Source organism: Canis lupus, chromosome 7 (genome assembly GCF_048164855.1).
Source record: "Canis lupus baileyi chromosome 7, mCanLup2.hap1, whole genome shotgun sequence".
Taxonomy (NCBI): Eukaryota; Metazoa; Chordata; class Mammalia; order Carnivora; family Canidae; genus Canis; species Canis lupus.
In genome coordinates, this window is record NC_132844.1 from 2,899,799 (window position 1) to 2,916,467 (window position 16,669).

A 16,669-nucleotide genomic window follows, 5' to 3' on the forward strand; every position below is an offset into this window, starting at 1 on the left:
CCTCACTAAATCAAAGTTGTAAGTGTGTGTGTGTGTGCATGCATGTGTGTGTGTGTGTGTGTGAGTGTCTACAAAATGTACAACCACTATGTGGCTCATAGGAAAACTCAGGCAAGAGGTATAATATGTGCCATGGTTGGGTATATCATTTATTTGTTCTCCAAGGAACTTCTCATTAAAAACGAATTGCTGATTTTCTCAGTCTACCTTGTAAACTGCTGCAGCTCCTCCCTCTTCTCTTCCTCCAGTTCTTTCTCCTCTTCTTACTCTTTCTCCTTCTTCCTCCTCCTTCTCTTTCCTCCTCCTTTTTCCTCTTCTTCTTCTTTTTCTTCTTCTCCTTCCTCTTCCTCTTCTTCTTCTCACTGGCAGCCAAAATGAGGAAATGTAAGGAGAGACCTAATCTTTACCTCCATCATAGTGTGAATTTTATGAAGAGGTACTTTATAGTCTGGATTTCTTGGTTTGTGATTTTATTGGCTTGCACAGTAGGCTGCTCCTCCCTGGAGAAATTAAGTCTTCAGATTTCTGGTTGGCAAAGTCTTTGAGTCCCTCTGCTGTGTTCCCCTTCGGGGATGGAAATGTCTCAGGTTGGTCTACAATGACTCCTCACTACTGTTCCAGGGGAAACTGCCAATTGGCAACCAGACATGAGTGGTCTGGACAATTAGCAGGCTTCTGTTCAGTCGTTGGTCTTATTGACTGCAAAGCAAGCATGTCACTTGGATGAGATAGGAATTCAGGCATGTGAAGTAACTGGCCTGGATCCAGTGACAATACCAAAGGTGGCTGGGGGCAGTGCTTTAGTTCCCTACCCCAATCTCCATAACATACCCTCCAAACACGTCATATGTCTAAAAATCTAAATCAAAACAAACAGTGAGCTTGCTATGCATGCAAATTCAAGACAAACATATAATCCTCCTCTTCCAAAATGTAAGCTCTTTTTACACAGTAATGCTGCAACTAGTCATGATAATAGCTTAGAAGGGAATATTTTCCAGATTAAAAAAGAAAAAAAAAGAATTATGGTTGTCATACTTGTTCCCTGATATTTCTTAGTCATACTCAGCTTCCTTGGATCATGTAGCTTCTGAAACAAAATCCAAACCTGAAAAACCTACAGAAGTCTTATAGTTTTGGAGGTTATAAGAAGCTGAGCAAACACTCTGACTAGAGACATCTTGGATAACCAGAAGAGACATTTAGGATTAAACTAGATTATTAACAGATGGTTGGTAAGCATGTAGAAAAAGAAGCCGTGATTGTTCAGAAATTCCATGGCTTCATTGAAAACAAATCATACCAACGAAACACCATTTCCTATTTAAATGAGCTTTGTGAGTGGTAGATTACAAAATGCTACAGGTATGTTTTATTTCAGTAGGATATTTGATAGAGTTTCATTGAGGTGGTTTTGGTATAATAAAACAATCTTTGGATTTAGAATCAGAAAACTGACCCAACTCTCCCATTTATCAGTTCCATAAGCTTTCACAAGTCACATAGCTTTTCTGAAGCTAGCTTTACTTCATCTCTAAAATAAGCATATCGATTTATGTATTTTCAATGAAAATTACTGGTTTCTTGAGAACAAGGTTAAGAATTGTGGCTTGGATGAAACTGTAGTTAGGTGGACTCACAGTAAGACAAAAAACTAAGCTCATGTCAATTATACTTCGATTACTAAAAAATAATAATAATTAGGCGAAAAGACCGTTGGTCAGTAGATCAATGTCAACTTTATATAAGGGTCCTAGTGAATGTCCCTCACAACTCTAAATTCTATCCTGCTCCACATATTATCAATATGCCGTAGAAATAAAGAATTAATAATTCTTAACGCCATACGTAAGTATGAGAGGATACCTTCCAATTATAGAATCCAGTCATCAAAATATTTTACATCTGTAAAACTGAGCTAAAACACAATACCAGGTTTATTGTGCATAAGCATATTATTATGCACAGACATATTCTTCAAATTATAAAGTATCAGTAACATTATTACAAGATGAGAGGTGACTATAGTAACAGTTCAAGAAACAAAGCACTGAGGAATGTAATTGAATATAAGCCAAATGGGTGAAAAATTCAGATGATTTTCAGAGTTCTCTCCTTTCTCCACTTGTGCAAATATTTCACTTATTTCAATGAAACAAACACTCCTTGCTTTTTCTCAGTCCCTGCCCTTGCAGGACTCACACTTAACCGGGAGGAATTATACTACAATACAATCCATGTTGTGAGAAAGATATGTAAAAGGGATGGTTGGAGCTGAGAAAAGGATGAGTGAGATTTTTTGCAGGTGTGCATATGTATGTTTAGATGTGAATGCACCTATACAGGTCAGTGGAAGCTAGAGAGGCAGGATCTGCTGAGTCGGGTCCTGAGGAATTAATTGGAGTTATCTATTTGGACAACGTGGGGAAAGACATCTCAGATAAAGGAGACAATGGCATGGAAATGAAGGCATGTTTTAGGAGTATTACAAGTTTTATATGGCCGAAACATAGATTTGTGAGTTGTGTTTAAGGCAGGTTACAAAAAGCTTTTAATTAACAAAATATTTGATCTTCATCTTGCAGGTGAAGTGAAAATATCATGAATTTGAAGTTGGTGGCAATATTGGATTTATGGTGGAGAAAAACAACTCTAAGGGCTCAGGGCTTCATTGACTGAAGCAGGGAAACATGTTAAGAAGTAGGAAAGTCAGAAGTCTTTGATCGCAAGGGATAGAAATCTAACTTGATCTAGTTTGAACATAATAGAGAATTGATTGGATCCTGTATTCAAGGGTAGATGCAAACTGCCCTTACCAATTACTCCATATGGATCAGTGCCTTGAGTGCCATTTGGATTTTCTTTTTTTTATATCTTGTCTTCTCTTCATGTCAGCTTCCTTCTCTCATACAAGGTATTTTTAAAATTTATTTTTAATTTTTTTTATTAGGCTTAATCTGTGACTACAGGAGGCTGTCTTGCCAGAGTTTCAAAAATCTTATGTAAGGGCTCTGTTGGCTGAGTTTCAGTCATGTGCTGCTCATCCATGGAAATATCACTGAGGCCATGAGACAGGGTGTAGATAGGCTTGGGGCTCACCTGCCTATTCAATACCTAGTTCCAACCTCTTAATTGATAACAGAACCCTGAATTTGTTCAGGATGTAGTGGGCCCAGCATCATGCAATTGATCATGATTTGTTTAAGCTGAGCATTACAATCTTATTCTGTTTTTTCAACTTTTTTTTTTTTTTTTTCTTCACTGGAGGTATCCTCAAAACCTACTTCAATCCAATGAGATTTGTGTGTTGTAGGAGTTTCTAAAAACTCATTGGTACTCCACTCTTGCACCTTGGCTCTTGATGAAAGGCACTGGACTTGATGGGGAGCCACTTTCCTTCTGCTTTTTCTTCTTGGCCTCAGAACAGATATAATGCTTTGAGTCATAGTAGCCAACTAGTGACGATGAATTGCTATTTATGTGGAAAAGCCAAGGGAATGGCAAAGACTATAGGTCTCAATTTTTTGAGCCACCATCACTAATGTAAGAACTACCTACCTCCAGCATTCTCATTATGTGAGAAAAACAAACTGGGTTTGTTTGAGCTACTGTTGAACAGTTATGGTTAATTGCAACCAAATGCCTTGCTAAGTGTTATGCAGTACTTCCAGTCAAATACTGTGGCCAGGGAGGTAATGTCAAGCAAGAAATTGGCATCTACTATTCAGAGCATGTGTACAATAGGATGGGACCCATTTCTCCCAAAAGAGAGAGCAGGTGTATCACAGAAACAGTCACTGTGGGAATCACTGTAAATGGGACAGAAACTCCAACCTGAATTTGCCGCAGGGATATTTGGAAGAATGACTGCCTTAACCCAGCCATAGACTCTGGACAAAGACAGAGGAAATGGGGCTGCAGAGAAAAGGGAGTTGGTAAAGGGCATGCACAAGGGGGAAATCAAGGGGAAAGTGCAGTATATGTGTGTAGTGGCTTAGTGCTAAAGAGCACACGTAAGTAGAAGACAGTGATGACAGGAAACTCTAGGCAGGTGACATTTTAATCAGCAGGGATGGAAGCATAGTATCAAATTTAAGGAATGTTAAAGAATCTGCAATCTCTCTCTCTCTCATTGTCATCTGTCATCCAGCTTGCTAGATATCAAGGTAATTATCTCTTCTCTGAATTTCACTTTTAACAAGGTATAAGTAATTCACGAAGAAGCATACATTATTAGAAGATAAAATAAATGCAAGATAAATAAAAATTGAAGCAAAGGGAAAGTCAACACAAGACAATAAGAGGAAATGTGCACAAAACATGCATGGACGCATGAAGTCCTGTATGCATGCGTGGGCAGACCCAGTAGGGATAGTTGAATAAGGTATGGTGAGGAGGGACTCCTAAATCATGATTTAGATTTTCTATCAGCAAGCTAGGGTAGGAATCACTTACAATTGATGTAATGTCCATGCTATTAAAGCAAATGAGGTATCTATATGAAGCATCACTATTTCTTTTTTTTAATTTTTTTTAAATTTTATTTATTTATGATAGTCACAGGAGAGAGAGAGAGAGAGGCAGAGACACAGGCAGAGGGAGAAGCAGGCTCCATGCACCGGGAGCCCAATGTGGGATTCGATCCTGGGTCTCCAGGATCGCGCCCTGGGCCAAAGGCAGGCGCCAAACCGCTGCGCCACCCAGGGATCCCAGCATCACTATTTCTTATAGGCAACCAGAGGGTGGTTTCTCCCACAAAGGCTTTCATGCAACTATACTTACCGTAAATCTGGGGACAGATTTTATAGAAGTGTTTATCATAGTATCCCCCAGTATGGGATGATGATACCATGTCGAGTACGAGTATACTGAACAAGTATCAAGTATATTGGACCTTACGTTCAATATAAATTGACCTTTGGGTTTGGAGCCAGGTAAGCTAACGGCTCTGTGCTACTCTATGATGGTCAAGTGTGTCTGGGAATCTAGGATCAGTTCTGGGACATATTTTACAGAAGGCAATTACCATTCGTGCAGCACCCAGTACATGTTGTATTCTTGGTCAATGCTTGCTGAATGAATGCATGTTTGAATGAATGCGTGACCATTTATAAGAACAGGATCTATTTCACTTGTATAAGAGAGGCTGGTTTCCCCCTCTCCATGCAATTGCTTGTCAATTACCTGTCTTTTGATTAAAATGTGAGTTTCACAAGGGCAGGAATTTTGTCTTATTTGTCTTTACCCAATCATGCAGTGTCTGGTAGTCAAACAATAATAGTTTATTGAAGAAATAAATGACTGAGTAAGCATGTCTCAGAAAACCAGGAGGATCTGTAATCTTATCTCAGGATGGTTTTAACTCAGGTTAAGGGCAAAACATAAAGTAACCCTAAGGTTTTGAGGCAAGATGTTTATCACTGAAAAAACCACCAGGAATAAATGTTTAGAGGGTATTTGTGCTTATTTTTGTGGCATGTAGACCTATGTTCTCTCAGGTGCAGTAAATAGAGCTCAACAGGGCCCATATTCTTTCCCTGCCTTCCAGAATCTTATCAGGGCAGGTGTGCTGTGGTCCTCCACCTGATGTCCTCTGCTTGTGTACTGGAGTAGAGGATGCTTGTTGGTGCGGGTGTTAGGGGAGAAGGTACGCATCCAATTTCCTTGTCACCCTGATTACTGATCCTCCCGATGGAAGATTTAATGAAAAGAAAGAAGAACTAGCATCTTCCAAGTTTTTCAAAATATTCTCCATCTTTAGAGACAGCACACATTTGTGATTAGAGTCTAGGCTCTGGAGCCACAAGATCTGAGTTAAAATTTTGACTTCACCACTTCCATATTGTATGGCACTGGGCCAACTACTTAACTATTTGTACTTCAGTTTTCTCAGTGATAAAGGAGAAATAATGATAATTCTCACGTCAGAGGGTTGTGAGGATTAAACAGATGAGTTCATGCAAAGCAGTTAAAAGTGACTGTCACATAGTCCTCAGGAGATATTAGTAATATTATCATTGTTCCTGGATGTTTTCTTTTTGTTGACTTTTCCATGTTTAATATAAAAATATTCATAATTAAAAATAAAATAAAAATATATGTCACATACCAAGTATGTCCAAGGCATTATCAGACTATATAGGGATTACCAACATTGCCTTCTAAGACCTTATAACCTACTTGTTGAGGCAACGTACAAAATTCACAAAAAATGGGAATACAGAGAAATAGAAGTAGGAACATGTACAACAAGGCAAGCAATATCACAGGGTGGTAGCTTACTGCTTGGCAAACCACATACATATACGGACAATGGGTTTTTAATGCGTATGTTTACTGAATGAGAAAAGTTGGTAACGTTTATGATCATTTATTTTGATATTCCTTTTTAGCATATGCTGGGAGAGCAGCAACTTAAAAGAAAAAAAAAATCAAAATGTGAAAAGCAGAGCAAGCAGAGATTAAGGTAGACCTGAAGTCTCCAAAGGTATGAAAAATTACAGATGATGTGGGCCATTAATAAATGAGTGAAACATAAAGCAGGCTTCCAGCATTTGTGAAGAATTACTCTTGGAAGCAGATAGGATGAAAATGTGGTATGAGTTTATGAGGAGTTTATGTATGTATCTGATCCTGGGCCAGGAACAGATTCCAAGCATATCCACAGAGTTGGTCGCACATGTGAATGTCCTGGGAAACTCAGCCATAATTCTATTTCCCCAAGTTGCTCAGCCCCTGACTGAAATGTTCTTGGAAACATAAATATGCAGAACACTGAAGAAATCAGAGCGAGTTATAGGATTGTTTTTCTACAGAGAAATGTTTTCATCTTTGTAGAAAATAGGGTTAGGATTTCCCAAGATTTATTCATCATATTCTGATTAAAATCCTAATAGTATTAAGAGCCATTTACCTTTCCACTAACACAATTTAATAGCTTCCATCTTATGCAAAATTACAGTTTGTGTTACACACAAAGGAAACAGAAAGAAGTGGAAAGAGCCAGGCATCAGCAGAGTTAAACTGGAGAGCCCAGCCACAAAATTCCAAGTATTTTAATAGACGTTCTTGGTTTTCCCTGGGTTTTAAGGAAAATTTTGCTACTTTTGCAACAGAAATCGCATTAGTTTTTTAGAGGCTAGTCTATTTGGAATCAGAGGTTCACAAAGCCTTGAGGTGAGAGGAAGCTTTTGAAATCCCACCTGCACGGAAATCTTTCCCGCAGCCTTGCTGACAGTTGTTTATCCAATTTCTAGCTGAGTCCGTCCCGTGATTTAGTAAGTACCTTATTAGGGCACAAGTCAGCCCATTCTATTGTTGAATACATCGGATGGCAAAAAAAAAAAAAAAAAAAAAATGTTTTTCCTTATATAATTCAAATTCTATTCACCTTTTCAGCCTCTGAAAATTTGTAAGATTATGTTTCCATTAAAATCCAAATTATGCTGACTTAGAGTCCCTGTGAGCCCTTGTAAGAAATTGAGGTTTTGGTGATTGTTTGTTTGTTTGTTTGTTTGAATTCGCTTCTCAGAAATTTTTTTTTCATTCCTCCAGGATGTTAATTTACACGTGACCTCAGTTCTAGCCCAATTCTTCATTTTGGTCCTCTTCAATCTGCTATGCTACTGGCTTAAACCCAGATGGTCCTGGGTAGCCCGGGTGGCTCAGTGATTTAGCACTGCCTTCAGCCCAGGGCCTGATCCTGGAGACCCGGGATCGAGTCCTGCATCAGGCTTCCTGCTGGAATCTGCTTCTCCCTCAGCCTGGGTCTGCCTCTCTCTCTGTGTCTCTCATGAATAAATAAATAAAATCTTAAAAAAAAAAAAAGAAAAGAAAAGAAATTGGTTGGAAGGAGTGTAGGTGGCTTCCAGAATCAGGCTTGCAAAATAGGCCGTGACCTGTAGCCGTTAGGCTGAAGGAATAGCTCGGGTCCAGCTGCAGCTGGGATCTGGCTAGAAAGGTGCCCCTGGAGCAGTCACATCTGGACACCTGTGTCACCACCACTGCCAGACTCTCTGTTCCTTTTACCTTTAGATCTGAAACCAGGGCTGTGTAGTAGAGATTTCCATGACAATGAAAGTGTATCTTTACTATTCAACAAGCAGCTCCTAGCAACATGTGGCTATTGAGTATTTGAAATGTGTCTGAAGAACTAAATTTTTAATCTTAAACTAATTTTAATTAAAATGAATTTAAATAGCCACATGTGACTATTACCATGTTGGACAGCACAGCTCTAATCCATCAGAGCCTATTTATTTTATTTTATGTATTTATTCATGAGAGACTGAGAGAGAGAGAGAGGCAGAGACACAGGCAGAGGGAGAAGCAGGCTCCATGCAGGGAGCCCCACGTGGGACTCGATCCCAGGACCTCGGGATCACGCCCTGGGCAGAAGGCAGGCACTAAACCAATGAGCCACCCTGGGATCCCCATCAGAGCCTATTATCTTGGAATCTCCATCGAAATTTTCCCAGGAGTCATTTTTCCAGGTGCAGAAAGTGCCACCTGGACTTCTTTCCCTGGCTCCTAGATCTCTCTCCTTGGCTTATGTGAGAAATCACACAACTTCAGTGGGTCAGTGGATCATATAGAGAATGCCCTCCCAAAAAGCATTGTCCATCTACCACCGCCTAAGGATGGCTTCAATGGGCCCTTCCATCATTTGTCAAGGCCAGCAGCACCTAGCGATGGGGATAATGAAAAGGGCAGTGGATTGATCCATGTCCATAGGGTCTCACTTAAATGTTAGGGCTCTAAAGCCATACTTCCTAGATGTGAATTCGAGCTCCACCATTTACCAGCTCAGTGATCTTAAGTAAGTTATTTAGCTAAGGTATTTTGCCTCAGAATCCTTGAGGATATGATTAGAGCACTTAACCCTAACAGTAGATGATAAATTTGTATAAAGCACAGGAGAGCACCTGGTACATAGTAAGCTCTCAATGAATATTGGCTATTATCGTCATCAATGCCACAGACACACAAATGATTTGCAATGAAAGATCCAGTGGATACTAATCATGAAAGCATGAATGAGTATTTCTACCAAAGTACTGTGAGTCATAATATGAGCTCAAAAAGGTAAAGACACCAAAAGACATTGTGAAGCCTGGTGGCCTGACTCCTAGGGGGCAACACGTACCTTCTTAAATAGTCAGGAATCGAGACTACGTTGCAAGATATTGCCTTCTAAAAACAAGCAGCAAAATACTTAATGACGAGACTTCTAGTCTGTATGTTGAAAGATTAAAAAAACTTTAAAGTCTGCAGATTTAGGGTTGAGAGTGTGGAAACACACACAATGAAGGAAACACTGCCAATGAGGCTCATCTGTGCTGACTCCGAGAAACACATTAGTGGCTTCAGGAATTATTCCTCTCATTATATTGAGGGTTTTTATTTTTATAAAAACAGAAACCAAAAATGCAGAAAAGAACTCCAGTGCTCAGATTAATACATGGAGCACTGCAGTGGTGAAAGAAACTATGCTTGTCTTGTGTTTAGACATTTATTTCAGTCTTGAACTCTACTTAGACCTCACTGTGGGCCTTCAGCAACCAGTATTTGGCAGCAGAGTCTTGTCTTAGGCAAGATTTTTCTTTCTTCCTTTGCAAAAAGGAAGAAAGAAAAAAATACCTAATAATCCTAATCTCTCCAAAATAATTTCCTTTCTTTCTAAAAAGATAAAAAAAAAAAAAACTTTGCTTCCTTTGCTTTCTTTCTAAAAAGATTTTTTAAAAATAGGAATCTTTGCTATACTTTTTGTGTGAGTCTCTAGAAGACATTGTATTATCTAGGCAGCACAATTTTCCATCTGGTTTTAAAAACAAATATTTTATTTTAGTTTCCTATCATGTATGTTATAGGCAGCAAATAAAAGAGTTATATAATATGACTTATTCCACACACACATAAAAAATCAACCTGGAGATCCTGCTTCTTCATATGAGATCAATAAAAGTGCCCCCACATGCATGTGCATATAAATTTTCAAGTCTTTTACACATGTGTTTCTCAAATGCCACTAGCTCATAGAAAATAACAAATCTCCTACTTTTCTAGAAACCAAATCAATAAGACATGGAATCTTCATCAGTCAAGAGCCAAGTACTTTGAAGTATTCATACATACCAGCTGGAAGAAACATACCACGGCTACACTTAAACCTAAACACGTGCACTGCATGATAGGACTGCTAAATTGGATATATTAAGGTTCACAATTTCTTGGAGGCAACTGTATGTATTTAGACAATTTCTAGGATGATAGAAAGTGAAAAAATAAGTTATCTAAACTGATACTTTCATGTCTTTTGTAACCGATTTTCTAAAAGAACATGACTTGCTATGTATATTTTTAAAATAGGATGTATGTTTTGAGTTGATTTCCTGATAGTGGCAATGAGTTTTCCTCAACACATGTGTGTAGTGGTTCTGTGAATAATGGCACACATTGACGAGACAGCTGGCCGAGGAGAGAACATTTATTCATGTAGAGATACCACGGTCATATGACAATGAACCCACGAAAGCTTCACAGCAGCACCATGACACACCCAACCATATGAATAAATCTGAGTGGGGAATAGTTATACTTGGCTTGTGTTATTCATGATCCTCTTTGGGGATGAAAAAATCCAGAAAAACCTGCCTTTATACACAGAATTTTCTGCTTTGAAACTACTAGAGCCAACAAAGAGTGCTCTAAGGGGGTCACTTCATCCTAAAGGGCAAATAGTCAAGGGACGTAATGGGGAAGAGACCAAGGAGGCCTCATTTCTCTATCCTCTTCCACTGAGCAGCATTGAAGTACCTTCCCATCCTGCTTTGTGTTAAAGACATGGGGTTTCTTATCTCATTAGTGTACCTTTGAAAGACATTGGGCAATGCAGCGAGACCATTGCAACTGATGGTTCTTCTTCCCTAGATTTTTCTCTACATAAACCCTGAACGTAAAATTTATTAAAAACAAAAATCCCCTGTGAAACTGCTTCTTCAATTTACCTGCAAATCTCTTCTTCCCTCCCCTGTCTCATTTCTCACAAACACTAGCTTGCTACAGTAGTCCCTTGTTACTAAAGGAAGGGATTGGGATACAATTCAAATGAATTAATATTCTTTGATAAATAAGAAAGAAAATCTCAGAGATTAATAAAGACCTCGAGGGCCATTTTCTCTTATTTTGGAAATAAATTAATAAGGGCATATTTTCAAGGAGAATTATATAAGCATACGTTGTATTAAAACACAGGGACCTGGTAGAAATGCAACCAAAAAAGAATCTTCTAAGTGAATAGCAAGCTTGGGGGATGCAAGACCAAGTCTAAAAGGCTTTCCAAAGCACACAACCAGAGTCTCTTCATTAGATGTATTTATGCAATGCTTTAACAATTATTTAGAGAGTAAAAGTTTTAGATGGTGAGGTGGCTATTTCCTTTATAAAACCACAAGTAGATTGTTTTGCTTGGATGTCTGATTGACTAATTTCTCTCCTTTCACAACTCATGTTCTCATCCGCATACGCAAACAAACAAAAATACAGGCCACACAACTTGGTATGATATCGATGTCACAGTTGAGTGTGAATAACCAATTTTGGCAATCCTTTTGTAATCTGATCACAGTGATGTCTTAATCCAGAGGTTTTTGTTTTGTTTTGCTTTGTTTTCTTAAAACACAGACATTTAGTATCAGGTTTAACCGTTACCTATTCTTGAGTAGGAACAAAATGCAAGTAGTCCTTCGAACCACACTTCTAAGTGTCTGACCAACCCTAGAAATATCCTCGTACTCCAAAGAAAAGTATGGTCAAAATATTAAATCTATTCTTTAGAAGGTCACTGGAGGTTTATGTTCTATCTTTTCCTCTCATGAAAATCTCTGGTGCCTGATGCCTCATGCTGAGGACCAGTAGACAAAAGCATGGTGGCGGATCAAAGTTGCAGTTCAAGCCCTGAAAGAGAATTTTTATTAAAATGGACAACAGATGTGAACAAAGAAAAGAAATAGATCAAAGATGTGAACTCCATTCGTGAGCTTATTTGCAAACACAAAGCATGTACGTTTTTGTTATTTTTGACTTTTATCAATGCAGCCTTTTGAGTAGAGGAGGAAATAACACCCCCCAAAATAAATAAATAAATAAAATAAAGAAGGGAGTGGGCCGTTACGGAATAAAAAGAGTTGTATCTGAAGAATGGATTTAAAAGAAAGCAAGTCCACAAACTTTTTTGAGCACCTTATTGAGCACGCTGAGGGGACAGACAATGCAACATAATTATGATCTCCACTTTGGGAAGCCCGGAGTAATATGGAATTTAGAAAAATCCCAATTACAAAATTAATATAAGAGAAATGAGAGAATTGTAGAGGATACAAAGTAAATTACTCATTATTTGCGTTTATACAAACCATCCATATCCTTTTCAAAATATTTGACTTACTTTTATATTCAAAGAAGGATCTGAGCAATGGTTAGCTGTTGCATACGAATTGAAATAATTTGGAAATAACACAAGCAGCTGTTGGCTCTTAGGATTTACTCTACCCTTGTGCTGGAAAGTCTGAAGTCGTTCTGCAGAATAAGTAGCGGAGGCCGCAGACAGTGAGTTTGGAGCATGTGATTTTCAGGACTTTGCTGGATTGCTGCTTAAGGTTACTCATTTCCTATAATTTTGTGCTTCACCACATCTCTCATTTCTTACTGACCAATTAACATTCACACCACAGCTCACAATGCCTTTTATTTGCTATTTGGCATTCCCAACCCCAAGTAAATACTCACAAATTAGCACTACTTAGTCCAGCTTTTACAATTCTTTGGGTGCAACGTTAAGGTTTCCTCTGAAAAGACCGAGTGGTTATCGAATACTTGCTTATAAAGCTTTCATTTTTCCAACGAAGTGTTAAGGTCAGTGACAACCGTCAACCAAGCCTCAAAATGTCCCTAGAGTGACAAGGAAAGAATAAGGTAACAGCACTTACAATTTGGTTATTAAGCAGAATAAGTTATTAATAAATTATTAAGCAGATATCGCGCCACTGTAGATATCAAGAAACTTCAGGTGAGAAACTTTACCTAAGGTAATGGAAGAAAACAGGAAAAGTACTGGCTTAGTCATTACTTTAAAAACTTCCTTTTTATTTTAAGAAATGTCAACCAGATCAACAGTGAAAAATACTAACACTTACTTCTGGAGCTTGAAAATGTTTTAAGGTCTATGGGACAATTGTGAAAGTGTCTTCTTTTAATAAAGACATTTGTGTAAGCAAAGGAAGGCTCTAATTCTAACTTACCTGGACAATGATCTCAAGAGATGGGGACACCCAAACCCAGTCCAGAAGCTGTTCCAGATTCTGAATCAGAAAACAAATAAATTATTTTGAAGTATTTGAATAATGTATAAGTTATAGCTAGCCTATTGTATGAGTCAATAAAGTTGCATTTTTATGTGTCAATTTCTTTTTCATAGTGAGCATTTACATCAGTTTTATTCAGTGAAGAGAGAATTGCCTTAGAAGGTTAAATGATCGTAAAGGCACCTGGGTGGTTTAGTTGCTTAAGTATCCGACTCTTGATATTGGTTCAGGTCATGATCTCACAGTAGTGGGGTTGGGCCCCTGCTGAGCCCTGCTTTGGGCTTCATGCTTAGCGTGGACTCTGCTTGTCCCTCTCCTTCTCTTCCCCACCCACACAAATAATAAATAAATAAATAAATAAATAAATAAATAAATAAATAAATAAAATCTTTAAGATAATTCTTGTAGAAGTTGCTTCTTAAGTTTTACTTGCCCAAAGTATATCCACAAAATGAAAGAAAAATTTACTTTTGATTTCTCTTATTCTGAGTGGCTAGAGCCAGCAAAAAACAGAGATACCCACGCAAATGAAAAAACTTAAAAAAAAAATCTCCTGATTTATGTTTTTTCTTTAAAAACAGTAGGTTCCATTTTGAAATCACCTTTTTTTTTTAAAAAAAATATATATATATAGCTTCTGGGAACATACTGTGATAAGAAGTATGCTTGCACCTTTAAGTAATGTAACCTCATGGATAAACACGTTAATTAACTGGATACGGTAACATCCAGTTTCCTACCCTGATGAAATAGGAAAAGGACATAAAGTAAAAGCAAATCAATAGAACTTCAGAGTGATCAAATTATTTTCACAGTAAGTGAATGGATTCACGGACAAAGTGAGTTCTAAAAGGAGAGTCTGAAAAAAAAAATAAAAGAGTGAGAACGTAAGAAGCAGGCAGCTATTTGAGGCCTATAGGCTTATGAAAGGAAGTCAGAACGGGAATTCAACCTAACAACATAGCAATTTTGATAACTGATGAAGAAGAGCATGTTTAAATGAAAAATAAAGAAGAAAAGGCCAACGTTTCTTGTTCTAGTGACTTTTAACTTCCATCTCCCCACTATGTTTTTGTTTGTTTGCTAATTATTTGAGTACGGTTGATACACAATGTTACATTAATTTCCGGTGTACAAAATGGTGATTTGACAACTGTATACCTTATGCCATGCTCATTACAAGTGTGGCTACCATCTGTCGCCATAAAATGGTATCACAGTATCACTGACTATACCCCCTGTTCTTTCATCTCCATGACTTACTCATTCCATAACTGGAAGCCCACATCCCCCACCCCATCTGCCCATTTTGCCCATCCCCAGCCGGTCTTCATCTCCTCCTCTAGCATCCTTCAGTTGGCTCGCTGTATTTGTTTTTAAAAGCTATCTGCCTGCACGTAATAAAACTATCTGAAGTCAGCATAACCTGTTCTTTTCATCCTCTTGGCCTCATCATATAGCTATAGATCAGAGAAGGACTTAGTTTGAAGGAGAGAAGCAACATTCTGAAATAACGCCTGAGTGGATGATCAGTTTTGAGAAATTAAGGACTCACGGTCATCGTCACAAAGGAGATGCTAGGGTGACAGGAATAGCAGAAACATTTAAAGACCATAAGCAAAAGCTGATGCACAGTGGCTGAACGTTCCACAGTAGCCTGGATAGCAATGGAGTGGGGTGGTTTTGTGCCTGCCTCCCATATGTTCATAAATGAAACAAAGCATACGTAAGGAAACAAATTGTTTTATCTCTCAGGGGACATCATGGAGCCAATTCCTGGGTTCATAAACTGAACTTCCTTCTTGCAGTTCCCTCTTTTGTCATGACCCATCTTGTACTTCACCCTTTAGAAGCACCGAAATGTTCACCGTGTTCTCACTCCTCCTACCCCTTCTTCCAGCACTAGGTCATGCTATTCCTTAAGATGTTCTCTCTCCATGGAAAAAATTCCCATATTTTATTGCTACTCATTCATCTTTTAATATATGTAGTTCAGGCATTATCTTCTCTGGAAAACTTCCCAGATCCCCTACGTCAATGTAGTTGCATCTCTAGATACTCTAAGTAAAACCCAGTGCAATTACATATGTAAAAATACCATCCATTTCCTTCTTTGTCTCCTTTGTAGACTTTTAGCATCCCTAGAACAGGTACATGCTTTAACCACCTTCACCTCATAGCAGGGCACTGTGCTCAATATATCCTTAGTGAAATAAATTCAACAAAACTGAAAGCCAGACTAGATCAGTGCTAGTCAAATGTGGCCCAACCAGATGGTACCAGCTTGCAGACGGTACATCTGATGCTCTGCACTGAGATATGTACAGAAATTGAGAATAAGCATTTAGGAATTTTTACTGCAACTTTATATTATTGTGATATTTAAACTCCTGATTTGTCTCAATGCAGAGAGCATAGACCAATTAGACCATTGTCAAACTTATATGGTGTCATATGTGGCATGAAGTACCTAATAATCATGTGTAGTAAGAATACATTACGACATGTGATATTTTCAGGTTGGTGAACTGTAACCCAAAAATAGAAAAGAAAAATGTAAGCATTTATTCTATAACTTATAATTTTCCAATTATTATTATTATTATTATTATTATTATTATTATTAAGAGGGAGGGAGAGAATCTCAAACAGGCTCCTTGCCCAGCACAGAGCTTGACGTGGGGCCTGATCTTATGACCATGAGATCCTGACCTGAGCCAAAATAGAGTTGGACACTTAACCAACTGAGCCACCGAGGCACCCCCCCCACCATTATCTTTCAATCAAATTAAATTTATAATTTAATATTATTAGCTAAACAACAGACATAGCATGTATTATTTATTTGCATTTCCTGTTAACATATGGCAAAATAAGGTTCACTGGATTATTTTTTGGTTAATAACTATCAATACAGAAACAAAATGCTGATGATGGTGACAATGATTCCAAAAAATGAAGATCAAGGAGTTTATCCTGCTTGCACTTGGAATTATGATCCTTCATAAACAAGTTCTACTTTGTATCCATAATTGATGGTGGGGTATTAAAATCACGGTTGGTTATTAACTAAAAGGTACTGATTAATGAAGTAAAGATACCATTAAACATTAAGAATAATTTACATAAAAATCATGGATAAAAAAAAAAAAATAAAAAAAAATAAAAAAAATAAAAAAATAAAAAAAAATAAAAAAAAAAATAAAAAAAAAATAAAAATCATGGAGCACAGGTTTTTGTTTTTGTTTTTTTAAAAGTCTAACAGTAAGGCTATTAAATTCAAAAGTTGACAGAAGATGTTTCGTATT